Here is a 12,342-nt window from a genome sequence, read left to right on the forward strand (position 1 = left end):
ACGCAGGGCAAAACGTAAGTACACACTCTCCTTTTCCCAGGATGCAGGCATGCATAATAACAAATCAACATGCTATATTAATATATGAAGATTGTGAAATTCACAAAGTACTTTAACAACTGTTACACAGTCAGTTTCATTATGTTTTCATGTGCCATGATTCTGACATTTGACATATGATCCTCATAGGATTATGCTACATAGTTTCAGTGTTGCAGTAAATGTAATCTCAATTCAATACGATGTGCATATACATATAGCCAAATAAGATTTCCCTGAAGTTTCCTCTGGGGAAAAACAAAGTTATTCTATTAAACCCATGTTCACTGACTGTAATCTGTGACGCAAGTGTCCTAATATGTTTGTGACGTTCCACGGAACCCACGTTATTGTTTTAAACTCCATTCTGATTGGCTTGCAGGACATTCAACTATGTGAGTTATACATTTTGAATGTGCTTTTACGTCAGTGTGACAGATTCACAATACCGAGCGTTTCTCAAACGGTCCTGCGGTTTTATCTGCCTAACGGTATCTTCACGCACGACTGGATAGGCCTTTTGGATACGCTTGTCCAAGGTAAGCATATGCGTCAAGATATAGCCTACTTTTAATGTTTTAGTTCCGAACTCAAAATACTCAAGTCAAGTGATTAATCATAAAAGTTTGTTGTTTTGAATGAGCATTCCAATGGCCAATGCTGTTTTTGGACTATGAGACCCTCGGCTATATACTATGATGAGACAATAACAAGCATAGATTATGCATTACGCATTGCACGAGTCAGTGTCCAGGAAGGAATATAAAGTTGCTATTTTTGCGAATAATCAGTTGACACTGACTCGTTCAATGGGTAATGCGAAATCTATGCATGTTATTTGCTCATCATAGTATATAGCCCAGGGTCTCATAGTCCAAAAACAGCATGGCCACTGGAACGCTCATTGATGGAATATTCCATATTACCATGGCAGTTATGCATTACAAATTCACAATATTACTTGTATTTCAATGATTCATAAAGGCCCAAGACATAAAGTAGCCTGCAATCATTCCATTGCTGACCCATCGGATGGTTATCACATAGAGGATTGGCTTAATCTAGAATCATGGATACCTTTCATGTGAGTACTCACACACCAGATTTTTACATACCTCAGAAGGACCAACTGGGATTGCAATATCTGGAAGCACTGTCTCATGTACAATTGTTAATGTTATCTCTGAAATGTCTAACAAAATGTTGACTTGACCGTTTCATCAAGATCTGCGCATCACAAGTTGGAACTAGTGGTCAAAATTGGGACAATGTTGCCCAAAATAAATGTTTTCATGGAGGTAAGCACTACACTTCTGATGGGTTTAAAGATTGTATCGTATCACTTTATCTAAAAGTTTGAAAGTAAACCCCAGCTGTTGTTATTCTTTTCCCAGGGAAGAACAATCCCCCATATGCCATGAATGTTTCATTGCTGAACAACTATAGATATTTTTCCTCTAATTTGGCTCACGTTCCTCCAACAGTGAACAAGACCTGCCAACAGAGCTCACTGGAGCAGGGAGACATCCCGTCATCCCTTCGGCACCTGACAAAGTACACTTTTTTCTTCTAAATAACACTATAGTAACATCTTCTGCACAAAGGTACATTCCTAATAAGATTGGTGCTAAGTGAGAAAGAATCCTAAAGATGGTCCAATGGGCGTTGTCTGAAGCCTCTCATCACCTCAGTATGTTGAACCACCTGATTTCCTATAGGATTCAGATCCTGCTGAACGATGTTAAGCAGTCGATTAACCACATGCAGGGGAAGCTGAACACCATGCAGGGGCAGTGTATTGAGTTGCAGACTGCCATATCTAAGGTTGTGCCAGATGAGTCTCAGATACAGAAGAATAAGTCTATGATGGTATGGTGATAATGATTGAGATGGTGATTATAATAATGATGACTAGCGGTACCCCACCCTACGGGCGGTAAATCATTGGATCTGATTAATTCAGTTCAATGCAATTCAATCTTTGAGGACTGCAACCATAGAAATACAATTTATTTATGCTACTAATAAGCTATTGTCAACTTCCCATCTATGGTTATTTTGCTCACTGCTCACTGTGAATTGCTCACTGTTACCCCTTTGTGTGCAACTATTATTGATTTCTCTCAGAAAAATAATTTGGTTGCAAATGTAACTGGGGCCATGTAAATAATTGTTAGGCTACTCATTTTGAATCCATTGGTGGCAACGTGTGGGACCATAAAAGTCTGTGTGCGACTGGGCACAGTAAAATAATGTGGTTGCTGACCTGCCCTACATCATAGAAGGCCCCTCACCATATGCCGTGTTCAAGTGCAAGTCAAAACTAGAAAACTCTGACATTTCTGATCCCAAGTTTCCCACGTGTGAAGTATCAGAATCAACCAATAGGAAGCTCTACGCAAATAACTTATATTCATTTTAACTCTGAGGTTCCAAGTTTCCGATAGTACGTGAATGCGTCAATAATTGCCATGGTAATTTTAAATGTTCAGTTAGTGAGCATTATGGGTAATTGTCCTACATACTTACATCAAATGCTTTATGACAGCATCATCTCCTGTAGTTAAGAGTGCCATTCCAAACACATATTTTTTTAAATAAACAAAAATACAAAACACAGCGGAATATGCCTAAAATGAAGAACATCCACTCAAAATTGTAGAAGGAGATCCCCCGCAGCAAAGAGGCTTACGGTATTATAATATATTGTAGATAACATTAATGTAATTTGTGTATTTACAGTATCAGTACACGTACAAATGAATGTACATGTTTGGGATTGATCTACAATGAGTGTACAAAACATTAAGAACAGCTTCCTAATATTGAGTTGGGTGGTGGACCAATCTTGATACACACGGAAAACTGTTCAGCGTGAAAAACCCAGTAGCGTTGCAGTTCTTGACACAAACCGGTGCGCCTGGCACCTACTACCATACCCCATTCAAAGGTTCTTAAAAATGTTGTCTTGCCCATTCACCATCTGAATGGCACACATACACAATCCATGTCTCAATTGTCTCAAGGCTTAAAAATTCTTCTTTAACCTCACTCCTCCCCTTCATTTACACTGAGAAGTGGATTTAACAAGTGACATCAATAAGAGATTATAGCTTTCACCTGGTCACTCTATGTCATGGAAAGAGCAGGTGTTCTTAATGTTTTCCACACTCAGTGTATGTGACAATGATGTTATAGATTGCAAGTGGTTGATATTTTAGGGAATTACTATGTGTTCTATATTATACCTGCAGATCATCCCAGCAGCCGACGTTGCTGTACAGAGTGGGGGGAAACATCCAACATCGCTGGGCAGGGGGAGGGGATCCTCCCAAAAGCCAACTTTGCTGCGCAGAGGGAGGAGGTCCTCCGAGCATCAGGCCTCATCCCTGCACAGAGGGATGGGATCCTCCAAACAACCAGTGTCCCTGCACAGAGGGAAGGGATTCTCCCAGCAGTCATCATCACTGCACAGAGGGGAGTTGATCCTCCTGATGGCCAGTGTCACTGCGCAAAGGGAGGGAATCTTCCCAACAGCCAGCGTCCCTGCTCACAGGGAGTGGATCTTCCCAAAGGCCAGTGTTCCTGCACAGAGCGAGGGGATCCTCCCCACAGCCAGCGTCCCTGTGGAGAATGGAAACAATCATCCACAACCACCTCCCATCATCCCCATGTTGGCACCACTGTGGAAATGGGATGGTGGAGTGTGTACTCCACCTGTGGATTTCTATTCCAAGAGAAGAGGTCATTTAAGCCTTATCTAATAAGTAAAGACATTGCCATTGTGATAGCGTGGGAATAAGTTGTGACAGACCAAATGTGTATGTATGGCTCATGTGAGTGTATGGCTGTAATACTTTCATGCATTTTCTACATAAAACAGGTTTAGCTCTATTTTCTATTTACATTTTCGTCATTTAGCAGACACTCTTATCCAGAGCGATTTACAGTAGTGAGTGTATACATTTTCGTAATCCAGTCAATCTCTCCAGGATATCGCAGGGATTTTTGTGATATTTGCAGGCAAATATGCTAGATTTTGCTGCGGCAATTCTTGCGAAAATGAGCTGACAAGGGAAACATTTGTTGACGTGTGGCTTGATTGAACCTTATTATGCAGTAAATGTGCGGTGATTGGTTGAAATTAGCGAGCCCTCTTTTTTGTAATATGTTAATGGTAAAGTTCTATGCGATGATTTGACTGTTTTATGCCGAAATACATTTACATTGAAATAATGCGGCGATTGGCAAATTTGCAAGCCCTCACGTAATATGCCAGGATTTGTTGATTTTGAAACAACAACAAAAATGTGATCGCAGCATCCTTGAGGAACCTTCCAGTAATCCCTGTGACTGCTTGGAGGTTAAGATTGGGTTGTAACAGAGTATCAGAGCAAGACGTTCCTACCTGTCAGCTAGTGATTGTTCTGTATGGTGACATGAGCAGAGTCGCCTGACTTCTCCCACTTATTACAGATGTCCGGCTTAGATATGTTGAGCATCCTGCTATGATGTCCATCACCAAGCCAGAACACTCCGAGGCCAACCCTCAGTGCCAGACTGGCAGCCGGCCGGTGGCTGAGCCCGAGACCCCTGCTGTTCACAAGAACAGTGGAAGCTGGCTCAGCTGGGTCTTTGGGAGTGGAAAAGTTAATAAGAAGGAGGTTCATCTACCTGAGGACAAAGACAGATCTGTAAGGAACCTGTTATTTACAGTATATTCTATGTAGAGACAATTGAGTGGATTATTATTTTTTCATTTTTGGCTTGCTTCACATTGCTAATATCTTCTTCCTCAGATTGTCTGGGATCCAACTCTGCACAGATGGGTTGACAAAACTGAGCCCAAGGCTGAGGTATACACTTAAATTACATTCAATAAAAAGCAGTGAAAGACCATTGTATTTCAACTGTGCTAATGTTACTAACAATTTAGAAAATGTGTTGATGTGAGAATATACTCCTCAAGTATATTCTCATCAACTCCTCCCATTCATGAATGGAGCATTTGTCTGTACCATCTCCTCTATATGTAGGAGGTTCCTTTACATCTGATTGCATGATGAACTTCATTTTACTGAGGTCTACATATCCTGCTGACTCTGAGTGATGATCACTTATCTTTTCTGTACTTACTGGTGGCTCATGAGTGCTGGACCTGCCACTCTGTATTTCCTCCTAATGGAGCTCCCTATTTCCTGGGCTAGCTGAGTGACCAGCTCAGCTAAACCATCTACAGGGGCGTTTTAATTAACACTAGATGAAGGGCTTTCATCAGTATTTTTAGTGGAGCAAAACATGGGGGAACCTACTGCACCTACACGCTTTACAGGTGTTTGATCAGGGTATGAGGAAAAACCTCCCCATCCCAGCAGTGAATTTGGGTTCATCATCACCATTATAAGATGCCATGTCACTAAACCACTAATGTTATGTTAAAATGTCTGTTGATGAACACACTTCTATATTAGTTAACCATAAACAGCACTCTCAATACATCGTTTTCAGAAAATAAATAAACAGGAGAGAATATAGACTGCAGATTCGCTTTTTGCCCCAAGGCGGCAGGAGTACCTTAATGATGTAAACAGAGTCTCTAGAGCAGCAGCGCCGCGGTGATTGAGCTGACGTCGATCAACGATGAATCCGGGTCTAGAAGGCCCCATAACCGGCACTGTACTGCACGGCTGTATCTCTGCGTTGTGTGTGATTGATTGGGACTATAGACGTGGACTTCGGAGATCAGGCTGTTTTAATGAATCAGAATTATCTCTGCATCCAAAAGAAAAGACAAAACATTTGTAGAGCACAAATATGTTCTGCCCATTGTCGCCTCTTTCTACAACATAGACGCACAATACAAAGGACTGGGATCAGTCGAGGAGCTAGCCATGTTTACACATACAATACCTTAGCTAGCTAGTAACCATGTTAATATCATCCTAAAAATTACAATTGCATCTTAACAATACCATCCACTCATGAGTAAACTCTAAATATACAACATTATTCATGAACAAAACACTGTGTGTATGACTTTGTGCTTGAAGGAATCAAACTTTTCTGAAGAGGACAGAAAAAGCGTGCCTACCTCTCATAGTGCATCAACATTATTTGAGCACGCAGGGCAAAACGTAAGTACACACTCTCCTTTTCCCAGGATGCAGGCATGCATAATAACAAATCAACATGCTATATTAATATATGAAGATTGTGAAATTCACAAAGTACTTTAACAACTGTTACACAGTCAGTTTCATTATGTTTTCATGTGCCATGATTCTGACATTTGACATATGATCCTCATAGGATTATGCTACATAGTTTCAGTGTTGCAGTAAATGTAATCTCAATTCAATACGATGTGCATATACATATAGCCAAATAAGATTTCCCTGAAGTTTCCTCTGGGGAAAAACAAAGTTATTCTATTAAACCCATGTTCACTGACTGTAATCTGTGACGCAAGTGTCCTAATATGTTTGTGACGTTCCACGGAACCCACGTTATTGTTTTAAACTCCATTCTGATTGGCTTGCAGGACATTCAACTATGTGAGTTATACATTTTGAATGTGCTTTTACGTCAGTGTGACAGATTCACAATACCGAGCGTTTCTCAAACGGTCCTGCGGTTTTATCTGCCTAACGGTATCTTCACGCACGACTGGATAGGCCTTTTGGATACGCTTGTCCAAGGTAAGCATATGCGTCAAGATATAGCCTACTTTTAATGTTTTAGTTCCGAACTCAAAATACTCAAGTCAAGTGATTAATCATAAAAGTTTGTTGTTTTGAATGAGCATTCCAATGGCCAATGCTGTTTTTGGACTATGAGACCCTCGGCTATATACTATGATGAGACAATAACAAGCATAGATTATGCATTACGCATTGTACGAGTCAGTGTCCAGGAAGGAATATAAAGTTGCTATTTTTGCGAATAATCAGTTGACACTGACTCGTTCAATGGGTAATGCGAAATCTATGCATGTTATTTGCTCATCATAGTATATAGCCCAGGGTCTCATAGTCCAAAAACAGCATGGCCACTGGAACGCTCATTGATGGAATATTCCATATTACCATGGCAGTTATGCATTACAAATTCACAATATTACTTGTATTTCAATGATTCATAAAGGCCCAAGACATAAAGTAGCCTGCAATCATTCCATTGCTGACCCATCGGATGGTTATCACATAGAGGATTGGCTTAATCTAGAATCATGGATACCTTTCATGTGAGTACTCACACACCAGATTTTTACATACCTCAGAAGGACCAACTGGGATTGCAATATCTGGAAGCACTGTCTCATGTACAATTGTTAATGTTATCTCTGAAATGTCTAACAAAATGTTGACTTGACCGTTTCATCAAGATCTGCGCATCACAAGTTGGAACTAGTGGTCAAAATTGGGACAATGTTGCCCAAAATAAATGTTTTCATGGAGGTAAGCACTACACTTCTGATGGGTTTAAAGATTGTATCGTATCACTTTATCTAAAAGTTTGAAAGTAAACCCCAGCTGTTGTTATTCTTTTCCCAGGGAAGAACAATCCCCCATATGCCATGAATGTTTCATTGCTGAACAACTATAGATATTTTTCCTCTAATTTGGCTCACGTTCCTCCAACAGTGAACAAGACCTGCCAACAGAGCTCACTGGAGCAGGGAGACATCCCGTCATCCCTTCGGCACCTGACAAAGTACACTTTTTTCTTCTAAATAACACTATAGTAACATCTTCTGCACAAAGGTACATTCCTAATAAGATTGGTGTTAAGTGAGAAAGAATCCTAAAGATGGTCCAATGGGCGTTGTCTGAAGCCTCTCATCACCTCAGTATGTTGAACCACCTGATTTCCTATAGGATTCAGATCCTGCTGAACGATGTTAAGCAGTCGATTAACCACATGCAGGGGAAGCTGAACACCATGCAGGGGCAGTGTATTGAGTTGCAGACTGCCATATCTAAGGTTGTGCCAGATGAGTCTCAGATACAGAAGAATAAGTCTATGATGGTATGGTGATAATGATTGAGATGGTGATTATAATAATGATGACTAGCGGTACCCCACCCTACGGGGCGGTAAATCATTGGATCTGATTAATTCAGTTCAATGCAATTCAATCTTTGAGGACTGCAACCATAGAAATACAATTTATTTATGCTACTAATAAGCTATTGTCAACTTCCCATCTATGGTTATTTTGCTCACTGCTCACGGTGAATTGCTCACTGTTACCCTTTGTGTGCAACAATTATTGATTTCTCTCAGAAAAATAATTTGGTTGCAAATGTAACTGGGGCCATGTAAATAATTGTTAGTCTACTCATTTTGAATCCATTGGTGGCAACGTGTGGGACCATAAAAGTCTGTGTGCGACTGGGCACAGTAAAATAATGTGGTTGCTGACCTGCCCTACATCATAGAAGGCCCCTCACCATATGCCGCGTTCAAGTGCAAGTCGGAACTAGGAAACTCTGACATTTCTGATCCCAAGTTTCCCACGTGTGAAGTATCAGAATCAACCAATAGGAAGCTCTACGCAAATAACTTATATTCATTTTAACTCTGAGGTTCCAAGTTTCCGATAGTACGTGAATGCGTCAATAATTGCCATGGTAATTTTAAATGTTCAGTTAGTGAGCATTATGGGTAATTGTCCTACATACTTACATCAAATGCTTTATGACAGCATCATCTCATGTAGTTAAGAGTGCCATTCCAAACACATATTTTTTTAAATAAACAAAAATACAAAACACAGCGGAATATGCCTAAAATGAAGAACATCCACTCAAAATTGTAGAAGGAGATCCCCCGCAGCAAAGAGGCTTACGGTATTATAATATATTGTAGATAACATTAATGTAATTTGTGTATTTACAGTATCAGTACACGTACAAATGAATGTACATGTTTGGGATTGATCTACAATGAGTGTACAAAACATTAAGAACAGCTTCCTAATATTGAGTTGGGTGGTGGACCAATCTTGATACACACGGAAAACTGTTCAGCGTGAAAAACCCGGTAGCGTTGCAGTTCTTGACACAAACCGGTGCGCCTGGCACCTACTACCATACCCCATTCAAAGGTTCTTAAAAATGTTGTCTTGCCCATTCACCGTCTGAATGGCACACATACACAATCCATGTCTCAATTGTCTCAAGGCTTAAAAATTCTTCTTTAACCTCACTCCTCCCCTTCATCTACACTGAGAAGTGGATTTAACAAGTGACATCAATAAGAGATTATAGCTTTCACCTGGTCAGTCTATGTCATGGAAAGAGCAGGTGTTCTTAATGTTTTCCACACTCAGTGTATGTGACAATGATGTTATAGATTGCAAGTGGTTGATATTTTAGGGAATTACTATGTGTTCTATATTATACCTGCAGATCATCCCAGCAGCCGACGTTGCTGTACAGAGTGTGGGGGGGGGGGAAACATCCAACATCGCTGGGCAGGGGGAGGGGATCCTCCCAAAAGCCAACTTTGCTGCGCAGAGGGAGGAGGTCCTCCGAGCATCAGGCCTCATCCCTGCACAGAGGGATGGGATCCTCCAAACAACCAGTGTCCCTGCACAGAGGGAAGGGATTCTCCCAGCAGCCATCATCACGGCACAGAGGGAGGAGATCCTCCGAGCATCAGGCCTCATCCCTGCACAGAGGGATGGGATCCTCCAATCAACCAGTGTCCCTGCACAGAGGGAAGGGATTCTCCCAGCAGTCATCATCACTGCACAGAGGGAGTTGATCCTCCTGATGGCCAGTGTCACTGCGCAAAGGGAGGGAATCTTCCCAACAGCCAGCGTCCCTGCTCACAGGGAGTGGATCTTCCCAAAGGCCAGTGTTCCTGCACAGAGGGAGGGGGATCCTCCCCACAGCCAGCGTCCCTGTGGAGAATGGAAACAATCATCCACAACCACCTCCCATCATCCCCATGTTGGCACCACTGTGGAAATGGGATGGTGGAGTGTGTACTCCACCTGTGGATTTCTATTCCAAGAGAAGAGGTCATTTAAGCCTTATCTAATAAGTAAAGACATTGCCATTGTGATAGCGTGGGAATAAGTTGTGACAGACCAAATGTGTATGTATGGCTCATGTGAGTGTATGGCTGTAATACTTTCATGCATTTTCTACATAAAACAGGTTTAGCTCTATTTTCTATTTACATTTTCGTCATTTAGCAGACACTCTTATCCAGAGCGATTTACAGTAGTGAGTGTATACATTTTCGTAATCCAGTCAATCTCTCCAGGATATCGCAGGGATTTTTGTGATATTTGCAGGCAAATATGCTAGATTTTGCTGCGGCAATTCTTGCGAAAATGAGCTGACAAGGGAAACATTTGTTGACGTGTGGCTTGATTGAACCTTATTATGCAGTAAATGTGCGGTGATTGGTTGAAATTGCGAGCCCTCATTTTGTAATATGTTAATGGGTCAGTTCTATGCGATGATATTGCGATGATTTGACTGTTTTATGCCGAAATACATTTACATTGAAATAATGCGGCGATTGGCAAATTTGCAAGCCCTCACGTAATATGCCGGGATTTGTTGATTTTGAAACAACAACAAAAATGTGATCGCAGCATCCTTGAGGAACCTTCCAGTAATCCCTGTGACTGCTTGGAGGTTAAGATTGGGTTGTAACAGAGTATCAGAGCAAGACGTTCCTACCTGTCAGCTAGTGATTGTTCTGTATGGTGACATGAGCAGAGTCGCCTGACTTCTCCCACTTATTACAGATGTCCGGCTTAGATATGTTGAGCATCCTGCTATGATGTCCATCACCAAGCCAGAACACTCCGAGGCCAACCCTCAGTGCCAGACTGGCAGCCGGCCGGTGGCTGAGCCCGAGACCCCTGCTGTTCACAAGAACAGTGGAAGCTGGCTCAGCTGGGTCTTTGGGAGTGGAAAAGTTAATAAGAAGGAGGTTCATCTACCTGAGGACAAAGACAGATCTGTAAGGAACCTGTTATTTACACTATATTCTATGTAGAGACAATTGAGTGGATTATTCTTTTTTCATTTTTGGCTTGCTTCACATTGCTAATATCTTCTTCCTCAGATTGTCTGGGATCCAACTCTGCACAGATGGGTTGACAAAACTGAGCCCAAGGCTGAGGTATACACTTAAATTACATTCAATAAAAAGCAGTGAAAGACCATTGTATTTCAACTGTGCTAATGTTACTAACAATTTAGAAAATGTGTTGATGTGAGAATATACTCCTCAAGTATATTCTCATCAACTCCTCCCATTCATGAATGGAGCATTTGTCTGTACCATCTCCTCTATATGTAGGAGGTTCCTTTACATCTGATTGCATGATGAACTTCATTTTACTGAGGTCTACATATCCTGCTGACTCTGAGTGATGATCACTTATCTTTTCTGTACTTACTGGTGGCTCATGAGTGCTGGACCTGCCACTCTGTATTTCCTCCCTAATGGAGTGTCACGATCGTCTAATGAGGGAGACCAAGGCGCAGCGTTGCGAGCGAACATATTTACTTTAATAGTAAAGCACCACACTCAAAATACAAAACAATAAAACAACGAATGCGTGACGTCTATGGTACAACACAAAACCACACGAACAAAATCCCACAACCCGAAAGAAAAACAGACAGATTAAATATGGCTCCCAATCAGAGACAAACAGCCGACAGCTGACACTCGTTTGCCTCTGATTGGGAGTCACACCGGCAAACATAGAAAATAACCAACCTAGAACACCCACCAGAGAAACAGAAAACATAGAATGAACACACCCTGGCTCAACATATTGAGTCCCCGAGCCAGGGTGTGACAGTACCCCCCCCTAAAGGCGCGGACTGCGACCGCGCCTAAATACGAGCGAAAACAGGGGAGGGCTGGGTGGGCATTCCTCGGCGGCGGCTCCGGCTCTGGGCTAGATCCCCACTTCCTCTCCAACCCCCCCAAGTACCCCTGGTCCTGTCTAGTCCCGCTGGCCGGAGCCGGACTGACGACACGCACCCCTGGCCTGGTGCGTGGAACAGGAACGGATCGGACCGGGCTGACGATACACACCCCTGGCTTGGTGCGTGGAGCAGGAATGGACCGGAATGGGCTGGCGACGCGCACCACAGACTTGGTGCGGAGAGCAGGAACGAGCCGGACAGGGCTGACGACTCGCATCCCTGGCTTGGTGCGAGTAGCAGGAACGGGCTGGACCAGGCTGACGACTCGCACCCCTGGCTTGGTGCGAGTAGCAGGAACGGGCTGAACCAGGCTGACGACTCGCACCCCTGG

At 42.4% G+C, this 12,342-nt stretch overlaps 2 long non-coding RNA genes across 2 annotated transcripts; both read left to right on the plus strand.

Annotated features, from left to right (window-relative positions):
- The first annotated feature begins 3,555 nt into the window (after positions 1-3,555).
- On the plus strand, positions 3,556-4,937 carry LOC121583257. Its single transcript, XR_006003478.2, has 3 exons — positions 3,556-3,783; positions 4,516-4,733; positions 4,839-4,937. It is a non-coding gene; the product is annotated as an uncharacterized LOC121583257 (long non-coding RNA).
- Positions 4,938-9,929: 4,992 nt separating this feature from the next.
- On the plus strand, positions 9,930-11,232 carry LOC121583254. The gene is made up of 3 exons (XR_006003475.2): positions 9,930-10,069; positions 10,811-11,028; positions 11,134-11,232. It is a non-coding gene; the product is annotated as an uncharacterized LOC121583254 (long non-coding RNA).
- The last annotated feature ends 1,110 nt before the right edge of the window (positions 11,233-12,342 follow it).

The sequence above is a fragment of the Coregonus clupeaformis genome, chromosome 15 (genome assembly GCF_020615455.1).
Source record: "Coregonus clupeaformis isolate EN_2021a chromosome 15, ASM2061545v1, whole genome shotgun sequence".
NCBI classification, from domain to species: domain Eukaryota; kingdom Metazoa; phylum Chordata; class Actinopteri; order Salmoniformes; family Salmonidae; genus Coregonus; species Coregonus clupeaformis.